The sequence below is a fragment of the Monodelphis domestica genome, chromosome 2 (assembly GCF_027887165.1).
Source record: "Monodelphis domestica isolate mMonDom1 chromosome 2, mMonDom1.pri, whole genome shotgun sequence".
Taxonomy (NCBI): Eukaryota; Metazoa; Chordata; class Mammalia; order Didelphimorphia; family Didelphidae; genus Monodelphis; species Monodelphis domestica.
Genome location: NC_077228.1, coordinates 333360408 through 333377163, shown reverse-complemented (window position 1 = coordinate 333377163; position 16756 = coordinate 333360408). Strand labels below are relative to the sequence as shown.

At 35.8% G+C, this 16756-nt stretch overlaps 1 protein-coding gene and 1 pseudogene across 1 annotated transcript in view; one reads left to right on the top strand and one right to left on the bottom strand.

The window, feature by feature from the left end:
- Positions 1 to 16756, bottom strand: part of SH3BGRL2 (SH3 domain binding glutamate rich protein like 2) — a 104735-nt gene that overhangs the window by 75772 nt on the left and 12207 nt on the right. The gene's annotated exons all lie outside the window — the stretch shown is intronic.
- LOC100619689 (non-histone chromosomal protein HMG-14-like) lies at positions 7589 to 8174 on the top strand (annotated as a pseudogene).

Below are 16756 nucleotides of genomic sequence, written 5' to 3'. Positions count from 1 at the left end.
ATCAGCCATGAAATCATTTGCCATCAAACTCTAGGACAAGAGCTATGTGAGTAGATTATGCTTGATATTGGGAAGGTTGTTGTGTTCCTAAAACTCTCCACATATCGCCTCTTCATTACAAATCTATGAGGAAGTGATTCTTCCATTTTTTCCTTCTTCCCTCTCTCGCTCTCTCTTGAGAAGGCTGCACCTGTTTCCCAAGCTTTATCTTTGTGTCTTAAGAGTTTATCCTTCTGTTTACTTTTTTCTAAAGTATGTATGATAAACATAGTTAATCACTGAAAAAAAAAATAGATGGTACTTCAGCTACATTTTAGAGAAAGAGAGACTCTATGAGGTGGAGATAAGGAGGAAATATATTCCAGTTTGGAATTTCCTAAGCAAAGACTCAAAGAAATAAGATGGAGTATTATGTGTGAAGAACAAATAAGTCAGTTTGGCAATATAACAGAATGCAAGAGGGAGACAAGATTAATCTTATATGTGTGCGTATATATGTATAATATGTGTATATACAAATATAACTTCTGCTGGGTGCATGTCATTATTTGAACATTGTTCACTGGAGGGCAAGGATCATTTTTCCAGACGTGATCACATGTGTCTTGGAAAAAAAGTATGGGTCATAAACAACATCTACTGACTGCAGAGACTTTTGTACCCTGGAAAGGAGCTGTGACAAAAGACACTTGGCTTTTCCCTAGCTTAGCTTTGTCTTGCAGGAAAAATGGATTTCCAGTTTGACTTCTTTCCAGTGTTGTTTTTTCAGATGTATAACTGGTCCTCTGAGAGGGAAAACAATGAAGTGTACTCCAACAGTGTCTGCAGAACTCCCTTAGAGGTCTTTTATGTATCAAAATAAACCCATCCCAGTAATGTGCAAATGTTCAACTAAAAGTCATGCAAACTTTACACTTTTGTTTGTAGGATAAATTGTCAGACCTAAGTCCAAATGCAGAGTAGAAAGTAGAGTACACTCTATAGAAGTATTACTAGTATTCCCCCCCAATATAACTCACACCAAATAGCCCATTTCTCATTTTCAAATTGTTCTCATGTTTCTCAAAAGAAAACAAAACAAAAGGCTATACTAAAAAATAGAATACCATGAGCTATGGTATTATCTGCTGTTTTCAAATGGAATATTGATCTGTCCTACTCTCAAGGATTACTGAGTTCAATGTAAAACATGATTTTTTCTTACATGTATCTTATTTTTCTAAACAATGTTATGGAAGGTTTCATGTCTAAAACCTTTTCACAAATGGAAAACCAAAAGAACAGACTGTATGGCCACATGGCAAACAAAGGCAGAGGTTGGCATAGCGTCTGACATAATACACAACACTCAGCAAAACCATTTTTGTTGGGCACAAAGCTGTTGTTCTGGTCTGTGACTTTGCATATAATCCCTCCCCCCTAAGAGAACCATTTCAGGGTTCCAGCTATCACTGCTACATAAAAGACTGCCAAATTACACTTTCAGGATTACTCACCCTTACCACCACTCCAATATTTCTAAGCACTTTCAAGGTGTTTCTACCCAGATGTTCTACCAGCATCTCAAATTCAATGTCTGAAACCAAGCATCTTTTTCTCAAAAACCATATCCCCAACAAAATTCTGACAATATTACTATCATTCTTTTTATAATCTAGGCTAACAACTCTGAAATCTCTTGACATTTCCCTCTCCCATGACTTCATATTTAGTCTGACAATCTTATGATTCTTCCTTCATTCCATTCCATTCCCATTGACATGGGTCTGGAAAGGATAAACAATAAAAATAAGGAAGATACTGAAAAATACTAGACTTCTAAAATTACCTATTAATTATGATTTGGTTTGGATAAATGAGTTCAGCCAGTTGGGGCACAGGGCTAACTAATGAGGTCAAGGTCCCACACCAGTCTTTACCAGATAGCCCCTTGACTGCAAGAGGAATCAAATTTGGTTAAGAAATCAACAACATTGCCTATCTTTCCTATTTTTAAAAGTTTTCAAACGCTTCCATAGTTTGTTTGGTTTTTTCCTTTTAAAATACAGGAAATGTTTTGTATATAAGAAGCAACCAAATGGGGCTCTTCTTTTAATTTCCTGTTCAAGGAATAGTTAATTATCTTAAGCTAACTGGTTTATTTTATGCTAAGAATAGTTAAGTTGATCTACTATTACAAACTATCTTTTTACAGAATCAAGTCAGAGGGACTACACTGTGAAGTAGGAAAAGCACTAGACTTGGATTTAGGAGATATATGGGGGTTTGATACTTATTCTAGCTAAGCTGCCATAGGCAAGTGATAGAATGTCCTTGAGCCTCAAGTTTCCAGCAAGTCAGGTATGCCAGAGGAGAAAGGGAAGGACCAAGGGTAATGCCCTCACCATGGCATGTTCATAGAGCTTTTATGAGGGGATATATGTAAAGTGCTATTTAAACATTAGCTACTATTATTATTATTAGTTTCACAGTTCCACTCAATCTTTTAAGAATAATAATCTAAGAACTAGAAAGAAAGGTTTTGAAGGGAGAAAACTACTGTAGCCTAATTAAGTCTAGTCAGGCTTTCTAGACTACCCATAATCTGACTCCACCATATTTATTAAATTTATCTACAACTATACATATCCCTACTTTTACAGTTCCCCCTCAGTTAGAATTTCTCCCTTCCCATTTTCTACCTGCCCCAGTTGTACCTATCTCTCGAGGCCCATTCCAAGCCTCAATTCCAATCTAGTGGAATTGCATGTTGGCTGGGGAGGACGGGGGTTTGGGGGAGGGAGGGGGACATGAATCATGTAACCATGGAAAAATATTCTAGATTAATTAAATAAAAATTTTCAATCCAAATCTCAATTCCTGCTCTGAATTGTCCAAATGACTCCAATTCTCATTAATTTCCTTTTTCCTTCATTATCTCTCACAATTTAGGACTTTATATGTTTGATAATTATTTTATTTGTTTTCATCTTATTTCTTCCATTTGATTAGTAGCTCCTTGAAGAAAATTATCTCTTTAAGGAGACATCAGGCATCCTTGTGGAATATACTGTGTTGTCAGCATAGTACATAAATAATTATAATGTCAACACCATAATTGATTCTTTTGTTTTTGGTTTCCCATTGGTTGATGGTCAACACTCACTGATCAGTTTTCCTTCAACTCCCTTATTGTAATAGCATTTATGTAACATTTTAAAGTTTGCAAAGCACTTTACAATTATTTCATTTTATCCTCCCAAAGATAAGAGATAGGTACTATTGTTACCCTCAATTTACAGATTAGGAAACTGAGGCAGAGAGAGGCTAAATTATTTACCTAGGGTCACACAACTAAAAAGTGTCTGAGGTATGTCAACTTGGATTTTTCTGACTCCCACTGTACCACCTAGCTGCCTCTAGGTAAAATGTGTTTCATCACATTTGATATGAAAAACCAAGCTATATATAAATTTACTATTAGAGAGAAACTGACATAATGAAATATTAACATAAACACATAATGAAAGATGTGGGTGTTGTGCTTTCCTTGCTTTTAAATGTATTGTCAAGATTATGCCTTTATTTGGTTTTTTAAAAAAACCAGATTCTGCAAAAGCATAAAATGAAAATTTAGGTGAACAACTATTAAATGAGACACTTTTTGAAAATCATGTACAAGCTTTCATACTCCCTACTTCCGGTTAATTACTGCCTTACATTTTAGAAAAGCTGCTCCAGAACAAGCTGCTATTTCAGCAGTCAAAATCCTGCTGCAGTAAGAAGGAAATCCTGCTGAGCACTGTATTTTTCATAGAACTCTAACCAAAGGGCTTGCCTTTACTCAGTATCCTAAGCTATTAAGTTATTTACCCCAATGCTTTGCCATGCAAAAAACAGTTTGTTTTTAAATCTGTTATATTTCTTAGAGAGTAGCCTCAATTATCTGAGAAGTTGTAGTCATGGTAATATATGCATCATTTCTATTTGGCTTTACAATTTATAATAGGACTTTTTTTGAGGGAAGTTGTAGTAGTTGTAGTAGAATTGTCTTCCTATTTATACAATGAAAGGGCTGATGATAAAGGTGGTTAGTATGCCTGGGGTATATGCCAATTTACAATTAGAAGAGAGCATCAAAAAATAAGTCAGCCTAAAATTTAAAAATTGTCCATGAATATTTAAAATGACTAGAAAATTATAACAAAGAAAAATATGAATCTGGAAGCCCAACATAATCTAAGAACATTCTCATTCCTACATTATTTTTCTATTTGTTTTAAGACTTTGCAAGGAAGAAGGAACAAACAATTCAAATCCCCAAAGAACTCTTTATATTCTTTAGTACTTTGGTATTATTTGGCTAAAAGTGTGTTGCACACATTTATTAACATTTCTAAACAGAGTTCTGTAATATACAGAGTTCACAAATATTAATGGATGTGATTTTTTCGACAGGGGGTGAGGGAGAACAGAATAAACTATAACCCCACAACTAGTTCCAGGAAGTCAGGTGTGATGGTCCTACTCTTTCCTCCCTTCCCAAAATGATAATTTCCAGCATGATGGAAGGCTTATTTGAGTGGAAAGATGCCAAGTTAGTAAAATTGTTTTGAACAGAAGCTGAGTTTTGCCCTAAGTTTACAATATGAAGAAGAAAAACAAAACAAGCAGAGTTTTCCTTTTAGAAGAACAAAAATAAGAAAAGGAAGGAGGGGAGAATGAAAACGAGGAAAAAAGAAGTGCTATATTCAAAAAGAATTGACTAAAACAATGGTCAGAAATACAGGATAATTCAAGACATCATTAGATGAATAGGCATTCTCCATATATGATTTCATTTTATCCTCACAACATCCTTATGGGAAAGGGTTTTTTATCTTAAGTTAATCAATCAAGTACTTGGAGTGCTCCACCCTTTTAACTTAATCAGTCAAGAACTTGCAATCCTTTTGATAAAAATTCATACTCTCAGAGGACAGGAGGTGGATCCCACAGGTACTGCAGACAAATTAAAAAACTATGATTGGTTCCTGAGATGTGGAGAAAACTTCTTATAATAGCCAGGTGAGGGCATTCTGATTCATTCTGCTGCATTGGTGGCTTTTGCTAAAAGAGGGACTACTTCTGCTCTGGAGGGATTCTGCTGTCTTGGTGTCTCTGTGTTGGATTTCATTCTGCTTTGGAGATTCTGCATTGGTGGCGCTTGCTAAAGAGACTACAGGGACCCTTGGTTGGAGATTAGGACCTGAGGGAGCCTTTGTGGAGTTGAGCTGGATTCCCCCAATTGGCAATTATAGGGCATTTAGCTAGGCAATATTTTTTATCTCCTTCCTATATTTCCCCCTATACTATCTCTACTTTGCTGTAATAAAGCTACTAAAGCTACTAACAGCCTCATGACTTAAGAGTTAATTTTTATAAATGGCCACCACAACAATTTTTTAATTCTTAGATCTGTCAAATCCATTTAAAGTTTGAGAATAGATTGCGATCATTTTGTCCCCAAGACCTCTAATCATTCACCTGACCAGATAAAAATATATCAGTGCCATCCATTTTCAGGGCTTACAGGTGAGTCGTTACATACTCCTTAGTGGATTCCGACTGCCATGGGAACTACTGGTATTTTCAAAGCCATTATACAGATGAGGGAACCAAAGCTCAAAGACTTCTAAATTCAAATCCATTACCTTTGTCTCCAAACCCATCCATCTTCACACCTTACCTATTTCTGTTGAAGATATCACCACCATCTAATCTCCCAGGTCCACAAATTCAAGGTCCTTGTCTCCTCACTACCCCTCAATAGTATATTCATTCAACTGTCAAATCTTGTCCTTTATGAATCCGCCCCATCTCTCACATCCTACATCTTCTCTCTATTCCCAAGGTAACTCTATTGTTAGGGCCCTCAACACCTTTGCCTTTACATTTGTGACATCCTCTTAAGTGGTCTCCTTGCCTCAAACCCCATCTCTCTTCAGTCTTTCCTCTACACATCTGCTCAAGTGATTTTCTAAAACATAAGTCTAATATCTTTTCCCCATTTAATAAACTCTAATAGCTCCCTATTGCCTGAAGGATATAATAAACTCTCTGCCAAAGTGGAAATAATAAAAATCACAAAGGCTATAGAAAGATAAGCACATTAATACCCAGTTGGTAGAGCCAATAACCATTCTGGAAATCAATTTAAAATTATATTTGAGAAATCACAACTATTCTTTTGCTTTTAGCCAGTCACCCCACTATTGGGCATATAACGTAAGAAGTCAAATGCAGAAGCAAAAACTATATACATGGAACATTTTATAGCAATTCAGTTCAACAAGGATTTAAGGACTAATATGTACCAGGCACTAGGGACACAAAGATAAAAATGAAACAGCTCCTTCCCTAAAAGAGTTTACATTCTACTTGAAAAACATATTTGTCCAAAATAACTACAAAGTAATTTTGGGAGGGAAAGAATAAGAAAGAGATGAAAATAAGGAAAGGCTCCTACAGTAAGTAATACTTTAGGTGAGGAAGAACATCTGAAAGGAAACAGAGGTTCCAAGAGGTAAAAAGGAGGAGAGAGTGCATTCGCAGGCTTTGCAAAGGGACAAAGTTGAGAGAAAGAATGCCAGAAGAGAAAATAACAAAGTTAGACTCAAACTTAAAGTCCATTATGGACTCATCATTTCCCACCTGCCTGCATCCCCAGGCTTCATCACTCATCATTCTGCAATATGAAATGATCTCTGAAACTCTCAACTCTTCCTATCATTTCACACCCTGACTGTAGGGCTTTATCATGATCTCATCAGCCCCTGCAATGACTGTCTTCTATGAATTGCCTTCACCATTAAATTATGAACATCTTGAGGGCAGGGGCCAACTTATACCTTTTTGTAACCTCAGCACTTACAGTGCCTGACTCTAACACTATGGATAACTGTGTAATTAGTCTATATAAATGGACTTAAACTAAAGGTGAAGGAATTTAAATACCAATCAGATATATTTATACTGTTTCTTATAGGCAATATGGGGTTACTGGAGCTTCTTGAGCAGGGAAATGGCAATAACAGTCATACTAGTGATTTTTGTGACAGCAAAAACAAACACCACACACACATACAAAAGAAAATGTGTGTCTATATTGGGCAATGGATGAACAAACCATGGTATATAAATGTAACGGAATATTACTGCATTATAAGAAATTATGAATTTGGAATTTAGAAAAATATAGGAAAATATGTGAACTTACATTGAGGAAAGTAAACAGAACCAGAAAGATAATATACATGATTACCATAGCATGGACAAAAAAAAAAACACTTTAAAAAGCCAAACAGAATAATCTCAATAATTAATATTGGTCCCAAAGAACAAATGAGGAAATATAAGTTTTCTTTGAAGAAAGGTGAGGTCTAGGCTCCTGCTGTGGGTCCTAACAGCCCAGCTGCAGGAGGAGGAGCATAGAGGCCCAGAATCCCTGCTTGAAAAGAACGGTTCCCAGCCACGGCCCTTTCCCTTGGACCCCAGATCCAAGTCGCTCGTGCTGGTGCTCGCTCGTGTCTGAGGAGAGGGACCTAGCTGATTCCCACTCGCAGCCAAGATGCCCAAGAGGAAGGTCAACTCTGTGGAAGGGGAAGTAAGGGAGGAGCCCAAGAGGAGGTCAGCAAGATTGTCAGCTAAACCAGTCCTTGCAGGCTGGACCTAATGCCAAAAAGACCACTGGGAAGAATAAATCAGAGGACAAAAAAGTTCACACAAAAGGAAAAAAAAGGAGCAAAAGGAAAACAAGCAGAAGTGACTAACCAAGAAGAGAATAAAGAAGACTTACCTATAGAAAATGGAGAAACTAAAAATGAAGAGGGCCCAGTCACTGCTTCAGCAGGAAAGAAACCAAATCTGAATAACATCTTATACCAAGTCTTTTGACAGTTGTACCTGTTACCTCCCTTCTTGTACAATTCAGACAAATATTTTTATCAACTATTTTGTATATGCCAGTTTTTTAGTGGCTCTAGAAACACATTTTTAAGGAGGCAATTCCACCTCATCACATTAATTTTTTAAAACATTTAGATAAATGTAAGCCAATCTAAAGTGACTTTATTTAGAATCCTATTTAAAGAGGTGAAATGACGTACTGATTGTTGGTTTGGTATTTTGTTTTAATATGGCCAGAAATTAATAGAATGTTGATTAGGAATGTGTTCACGGTCTTGTGCATAGGTTAACATTCCATAAGCAGTTTTTACATCATTAAATGAAGCATAGGTGGCCATTTGGAATTTTGACCATGAGTTTTAAAGATCTTATTTGAATTCATCTGTTTTCCATCTTATCTTTCGGTACAATTTTTTCCTAAATAAAACTGCCCTGGTGTTGGATCTTCCTTTCAAAATTGTGTGCTATCGGTGACATTGTCATCTTTGGGTAGTTGTGGTACTACTTTTTTCCAGCAACTTAGTTTTATGTGCCGTAAAAGATTGGGAAATGTATATAATGAGTGTAGTTTTATCAAATACAGAATTAGTGGAATTTTGCTTTGTAAAAGATGTAATTCCCTATCCATATTTAGGATATTGGTATTTGATAACCTCTTTAGGGAGATTTGCCTTCAAACTTAGTAAGAAAGTCACTGGGAAAATGGTTTAGAAAAGGATTACAACTACATAATTTTTAGATTTTTTTCTAGCATTTTTTAAATGTACAAATTAGTTATAGTGTATATGTACTGATGACTGTAAAAAATAGACTCGAATACAGGACTACAATCCCCATGAGCCTTTGCTCCACTTCCCCAGAATGCCTTGTAATCTCACCTGGGCCGAGATCGAGAAGATATTTAAGCAAAGTTTTTTGAAGGGCTCGGGCTTTTGGACTTCCGTTTTTGGAGCAGAGGCGTCTCTTCCATGATGTGAGGTTATTTTGTCTAGGCCTCTGGCCTAGGCACATGTTTCTTACTTGTATATTCTTAATCTTTAACCTTTAATAAACCTCTAAAAAATATATATTCCTTGCAGAGAGAAACTAATTTCTACCTGCCTCAGTCTCCCCCTCTCCCCTAAATTTTAATCTTTACAGTTGGCGACCACGAAGGGATGAGAACTTCTCAAAAAAAAAAATTTTTTAGCCTAGAGAATTTTTTTTTAAAGCCAAGGTTCTCCGAGATGCTCTTTAGAAAACCATCTTGATCAGCTCCTGCCTGCGGCCCTCTCCGGCTCCTGCTTCTGCTCCTGGCCTCTCACCTGGTGCCTGAGCTGTGCTCCAGCCAGCCCGACCCACCCCGGCAGTCTATCTCTCACCCATCTGGCTTCCGACCCAGCCGGCTCATCACCCAGATCCTTGGAGCAGATCGCTGAGGACTCATTGCGACCAGCTGGTAACAGTGTTGGCCACGTGGGGGGAGGGGAGAGACCAGAGGGAAAGGAGAACGGGCAATTTTCCCTTAGGCTAAGCCTCCACGTGGCTGGGGGTATTGGCCACAGGGGTATCAGAGAGGGGAAAGACAGAAAAGACTAAAGAGAAGAAACAGATCTTTTCAAACAGAAACTTAATAGCAATGGGCTGTTTAAAAGGATTTTTGACTCTTCTGGCAGTTTCATTGATTTTACCTGACTGTCTGGGAGCAGACTCAGCCCAAAGATTCAACTTTAACTTTGGGGAGGAAAATGGGTGGCCCAGCGAACTGGAAGCCAGGCCCAGAGACGGGAGGTCTCTAGTTAAAATCTGGCCTCCGATGCTTCCCAGCTGTGGGGCCCTGGACGGATCCCTTGAACCCCATAGCCTAGCCTTTACTACTCTACCTTCAGACAATAGGCATTTAAATGGATAATTAAAAACAAACAAACAAAACAAAAAAAACAACCCAAGGAACTTTGAAGAGACTAAAGGCTATATTCTAAGGCATTTCAAACTCTAATGGTTTATTAAAAAATCTCTGTATTCTATTGCATTTTTTGTTTAAGGTTTAACTTTGTGATTTTAAGTTCATATATTACTGGATTCAATATTATTCTGCTTGAACTGAAGGTTGATTGAATTTATTTTGAATGTACTGAGTTTTGAAATTCTGTTGTTTTTCCCCTATAACTGTGTTGAACAAATATTGTTGTGAATAAGCCCATATATGAAAAAACAGCTTTTTTCTATTTTGCTGAGGATAGATGGACTTCAGAACTGGTTATAATTGTATTAACAACCTTTGGAATTTTAATGTGCTAAATACCTCAAATGATTTGATTTTAAGGGTTTTTTAAATATGATTTTGGAATTTTTTTAACAGTCTGGTTATTTTTGCCTGCCCCTACCACGAGGTAAGGCCCATTCTAGTAGCTGAAGTGAAATGTATTTTATAACCCCCAACCTTCCCACATGTGAATGGAAGTTGGGCAGTTAATTTCAGGGCATTTGTACCCTTGGGAAAAGCCTCCAAAAGGAGCACCCTTTATTTATACTCTTCAGCTCACTACTTTACTTGCACCAGAATGATATATAGATTTCTTGATTATGTTCTTAACCCAAGATGAGTTTTACTTTGTTTAAAAAATATGTTTAAATACCAAAGTTGAAAGATTGCTACATTTGTAAAAATTGTGACAAATGTCCATCAATTCATAGGTTTTAAAAATGTCATACAGCAACTTATGTGAAATATGAAAGTGTGTTTGTTTGCTATTGTAATTAATTGGGCTATTGAGAATTTTGGGGATTTTGATATCTATATATTTGTACTACTGTATTTTTAAAGATGAAAAAATTGTTAACCTTGTTCAATTCATTTGCCTTCTACTCACAGTGATCATGGCCAGATACAAAGAGGAAATGGATCTCATTTTTTGGTGAGAAAGCCTTGTATTTTATATTTTCTTAACTGACACAGAGTGTCAATGGTTATAAGCTATATTTTTGAATTTTTTAAAGCTCTTTTATTATTATATTTTTCTTGCATGTGCAATATACTTTTTCAGTTTTTTAATAATTTTTTCTTTCCCTTTTATATTTGAAGCACAAGTCACCAGTATTAAGATTTTCTTTAAACCTTTTGATTTTCAGTGCTACAAGTTTAAGATACATTTTCTAATGCATGCCCTAAAAAGCTTGTGACTATGAAACTGATGCCACTAATTATTTAAATAAATTATGGGACTTTGCTTAATGATTCTGTCTGATTCCAGGACAAGAGATACACACAAGAGCCATTTCATAGGGCCAAAGAAAGGCCAATCTAGGATGGATTGATGCACTTCTAGGCCAATACAAAGGTCTTGAACCTAGTGTGAAGACTCAAGGTTACTATGTTTAACATGTGTTAAGACATAGGCTTTCCTTGTATCTACACTCACTCTGAAAATACTCACAAATGAGTATCCCCGAAACCTTGGCTCCTACTTGGCTTCTATAATCTGGTCCCTTTCTTTTCTGCCTCTCATAGTGTGGTACCTTTCTGTAGTCCTGGCACTGACTGGGTAAATGCATCATTACTTAGATCATTTTGATTGGGCCCTGATTGAAGGACCTGTTATAGATTTATTTTTCTTCTACTTGGAATTTTTACACATAAGACTTTGATAGTCTATATTTTCATCCAGAAATTTTTCTTTTCTTTTGGATTTTCTGGTGTCTTTTTAATATCTCTTGCCAATTGATTCATATACCTCATACCTCAGCCATGCATCCCTAACTGATTCTGAATCCTTCAATCACCCACAACACGGGGGAATGTAAAAAATATCATTATTTAAATTGCAAAGTTTAAATTCCTTTTGAGAAGAATTTTAGGTGAAGAAGATGCTACCTCTCTGAATCCAGAACTGAACTGTTGGAGAAGCCACCATGAAGAAGCCTCCAGACCACAAGATGCACAAAATTGAACTTTGGGTGTGGTTGATTGAACATTTATTTGTATGTATACTTTTATGCAAAAGGGGACTGCCCCCTAACGGCTTTTTGTCAATGTGTTCAGAAATTATTGGTTTTATTCTTTTTTCTCTTATCCTCACACTATTGTAATCTTTTAAGTTTATTATGTTTTTATGATCCTTTTGGGGAAAAATTAATTTTTCCACAAATGATCACACGGGGGGATGTAAAAAATAGACTCGAATACAGGACTACAATCCCCATGAGCCTTTGCTCCACTTCCCCAGAATGCCTTGTAATCTCACCTGGGCCGAGATCGAGAAGATATTTAAGCAAAGTTTTTTGAAGGGCTCGGGCTTTTGGACTTCCGTTTTTGGAGCAGAGGCGTCTCTTCCATGATGTGAGGTTATTTTGTCTAGGCCTCTGGCCTAGGCACATGTTTCTTACTTGTATATTCTTAATCTTTAACCTTTAATAAACCTCTAAAAAATATATATTCCTTGCAGAGAGAAACTAATTTCTACCTGCCTCAGTCTCCCCCTCTCCCCTAAATTTTAATCTTTACATGACCAAACAAGAACTAATAAAATCTTGATTATAAAAGAAGAAAAAAAAGAAAGGTGAGGTCTAAAATAAAAAAAATTTAGCACATATAGACAAAATTATACTCAGTTTTGCTTAACTAGCTTCCCATATTTTAAACCTGTTGTAAAATATTATTCTACCATAATAAGTCACAAAAACTAAGAATTCAGAGAATTTTATATAAAATTATATGAAGCAAAGTAAGTAGAACCAAAAAATCAATTTGTGAAGATGTGAATTAGACAATAATTAGATGGATTCTAAATTGGTTGAATAGCTACATTCAAAAAGCATCTGTTAATGGCTCACTATCATCCTCCTGGAAAATGTCGAATGTAGTACCTCAATTTAATAATTTTATCAATGACTTGGAAAAAAAGGTATTGATGACAAACTTATCAAATATGCAAGTAACTCAAAGTTGGTTAGGATAGTGAATGGAATAATATAATGAATGACAATCAGGGTACAAAAATATCTTGACATGGTAACACATTGGGCTGAATCTAATAGATGAAATTTCCTTCCCAAGTATAAGATAGGGGAAGCATGGATAGAGAGCAGACATTCTGAAAATGAAATGGGCATTTTAATGGACTGTAAATTTTGTATGAGTTAAAAGTGCTATGTGTCAGCCAAAAAAACTATTGAAACTTTAGGGTGCATTAAGGCATGCATAGTTCCCAGGAAAAAAAATAATAATCCCACTCAAAACGGTCAGATGAGGATCAATTCAAAGCATTGAGAAGAGATGATGCAGGAGAATACAAGAAATTTGCACTCAAGAATTTGAAGGGCTGTAGTAAATGTCTGGTTTGATTTTATGTGGGAGAGGAAGGGAGCTGTCCAAAAGTGTACTGGGTTACTCCTTCTTGGAGGTCTTCAAGCAGAGCCTGTATAATCACTTGTCAGGTATATTTTAGTTGGAATGCCTCTGTGTATGTGTTTAACTAATTGGGTGCTAAGGTCCTTTTCAAATCTCAAATTTTGTGATTCTTTTATTTACATCTTAATAAAAAGAAATGGCACCTTAGTTATAACAAATATTTAATAAATATTACCTTATTTTATCCTAACAACAGTGGAATATGGGTGCTATTATTATTTCTATTTTATAGATGAGGAAACTGAGACAAAGATTAAAGTACTTGTCCAAGATCACACAGATAACAACACATGTCTAGACTGACTTTGAACTCAAGTCTTCCTGACTGTACTTTGCTACCTTTTATAGTAGTGAATAAAAAGCCCACAGAAGAAAGGAAGTCCAGGGTTCAAATTCTTCCTCTAACATATTATTATTGGCTTATGTGTCTTTGAGAAAGTTGCTTAACCTCTTAGTGCTCCAGCTAACTCTCTAAGAATTATAAATTACAAAGTAAATATATTAACTTGTTAGAGGAGATTTTCTCCCTGAGAATTTCTTACACTAATGAAATCATGGGTCTTGATAAAAAAAATGAAAATGAAAATAACACTAAAAGAATTTAAACTTTAATTATTGAAAAAACCAAAAAACCAACAGATTTTGGAAGAATGTCAGTGATACATGATTCTCTCTTTTTTTGCCAAAATGTGTATATTCTAACTGTAGAATAAAGTTTGAGTTGTTAGTTAGATATCAATCAAGGCAAAAAGCAAACAAAAAAAAAAACAATATCTGCCTTCAAAGAGCCTACATTCTAAACCGGGGAAAAAACTATGTATATAAAACAATAAAGAAAAGAGATAGATGGTAACCTTGAGAGGAGAATACCCTTCCAACTACAACAGGCCTCCTGCAGAAGGTGGCACACCTGAACAAAGTCTTTAAAAAGTCACAAATTCTAAGAGGTGAAGCTGAGGAGAAAACATACCACATACCTGGCACAAAGAACATTCTTTGTAACAATAACACTTCCTAGTGTAGAAAGTTGGAGGAAGAGTGAGGTAAGCACTGGAAAGTTATTATAGTGTTTTTCTTTAAAAAGTCATAAAACATAAAATTAGTGTCACCTACTCTTCTTCCATGATATTCCCTGACTCAGAATATTCTAGCTCGAGGCCAAATTAGAATGAAAGTTTAAATGGCAAACTTTCTAGTATAAATCTTGGCTCACATCACACCCTAATGTTCTTTATTATTCAAACTAAGATATTCTTTACTATGACTTCTAGCACAGTGGTGGGCACAAAGGAGGCATCCAAAATAGACTACATCATGAGTTCAACGGAGTAATAAAATTTTAATTACTACTGGGTGCTCATTAAATACCCAGTAGTAATTAAGATATTACAGAAGAACTGATTAAATTAAGGCTGCTTAGGGAATGGACTGTTCCTACAAAATTAATTTTCTGGTTACCTAGGAGTTAAACCATATTCTCTTTTTGTTTGAACCTTACCCTGAAATTTTTTTTTTCTAAAATGCCACTTTCTTGCTTTAGTAGTGTACTCTAAATATAATTTAGAGTTTCTTTGATAGTTGAGAATTCTCCAGTGCTAGTGGGTCATGATTTTGAATCACAACTATGTTATTTAATATTGTCGCTGTAACAATAAGCCAATGAGAATAAAAGGGAGAACTTTATCTGTATTAACACACACACACACACACACACACACACACACACACGTGTGTGCTTATGTGTATATATGACATCATCTTGCTTTGTTTCCATTTGCTTTTCTGCTCTATTATAGCATCATTAAAAATTCTGGCAAAGTGAAGCAAGGTAGATTAGTGGTTTGAAAGAGTAAAGAAAACCTGGATTTTCCTTCATCACACAAAGTCGGTGTGGCCCTGGATAAGTCACTTAGTTTCTCTGGGGCCCAGGCAATTTTAAAACTTTAAGTTACAGAGTAGGTGCTGACCTGTCTCATGAAGAAATTTCTTCCTCAGTCTTCCTACACCAGAAATCATAGGTATAGTTTTTGCTTTTTAAAAAATTCCAGTTAATAATGAGTTTAAGTTAATTGAAATGTCAGAAAACTACTGGAGGACACCTTTTAATGATTATCCTAATAAACATAATTAAGCAGAAAGAAAGCTTCTAGCTTACACAGGAATGTCATGAATGAGAAAGAAAAGACACCAAACTATACAAAGATAGGGGAAGGGGAAAAGCAAATGCTAAGCACTATGCTAAGTGCTTTACAAATATTACCTCATTTGATCCTCACAACAACCCTGAGAAATAGTTGCTATTATTATTCCCATTTTACAGTTGAGGAAACTGAGGCAAAGGTTACTTATAAAGTGTCATAGTATCTGACACTGGATGAGAAGTCAAGTCTTTCTATCTCCAGGCCCAGTACACTATTATGCCAACAAACCAAACAAAATATGCCAACATTAAAGTTTTGTTCAGCATTTTCCTGGTGTCCTCTGTTGGAGAACAATTTATGATCATTGAAAATACTGCACAATTTCTCAAGTGGAATTAATTTAACCTACTTTCCTTCTCCGCTCATTTCTGGGTCCAGCTCATCATCCACAGTGCCTATTCAAGACCTGTACTAAGGGACTAAGTTACAAGTTGCCGAACCAAAAGCATATCAATGTGTATTCTTTGTCCACTTTCCTGCCTTGTGTATTCTACTAAATGGATCCCCTTTGGTTGTCTGTGCTAATACACTGAGTCCCAGAATGTCATCCAAATGGAGAAGCATCTGGAGAATTTTGCCTCTGGCCAGGAGTTAACTCTTTTTTTTTTTCTTACTCCTGCACAGGCTATCTCTTTAACAACAGTAAATATCTCCAAGGAGAATGAAGTGCTTGATTTTAATAAGATAATCACTATATACAATTATCTCTATGATTAGCATCTACTGAGGAATTTTTCATGAGGTTAAAATACTCATGGGAGAGGACATGTTAAGTGATGGCATGTGGCTCCTACTTAAGGGAACACTACGATCTCCAAAACAGCAAAACAGTTATCCAAAACACAAGGAAAAAAATATAGTTAGTATATGTGGGTCATGTGAAGAGCTCATGATGAAAAAGAGGATGGAGAAGACCACGGAAGATAAAATGGATAATTTTGATTACATAAAAATGAATTTGTTTGCACAAATGAAACCAATGCAGTTAAAATTAGAAGGGGAACTAACAATATGAAAGAGGATGTTTGCAATAAATTTTTCTAATAAAAGATTCATTTCCAAGATACATAGTGAACTGATTCACATTTACAATAATAAGAGCCATTCATTAATTGACAAATGGTTCAAGAATTTAAACAGGCAGTTCTCAAAAGAAGACATCCAAGACAACAAAAGCTATATGTTAAAAAAAAACTCCAAATCACTAATGATTAAAGAACATGCAAATAACTGAGATTCT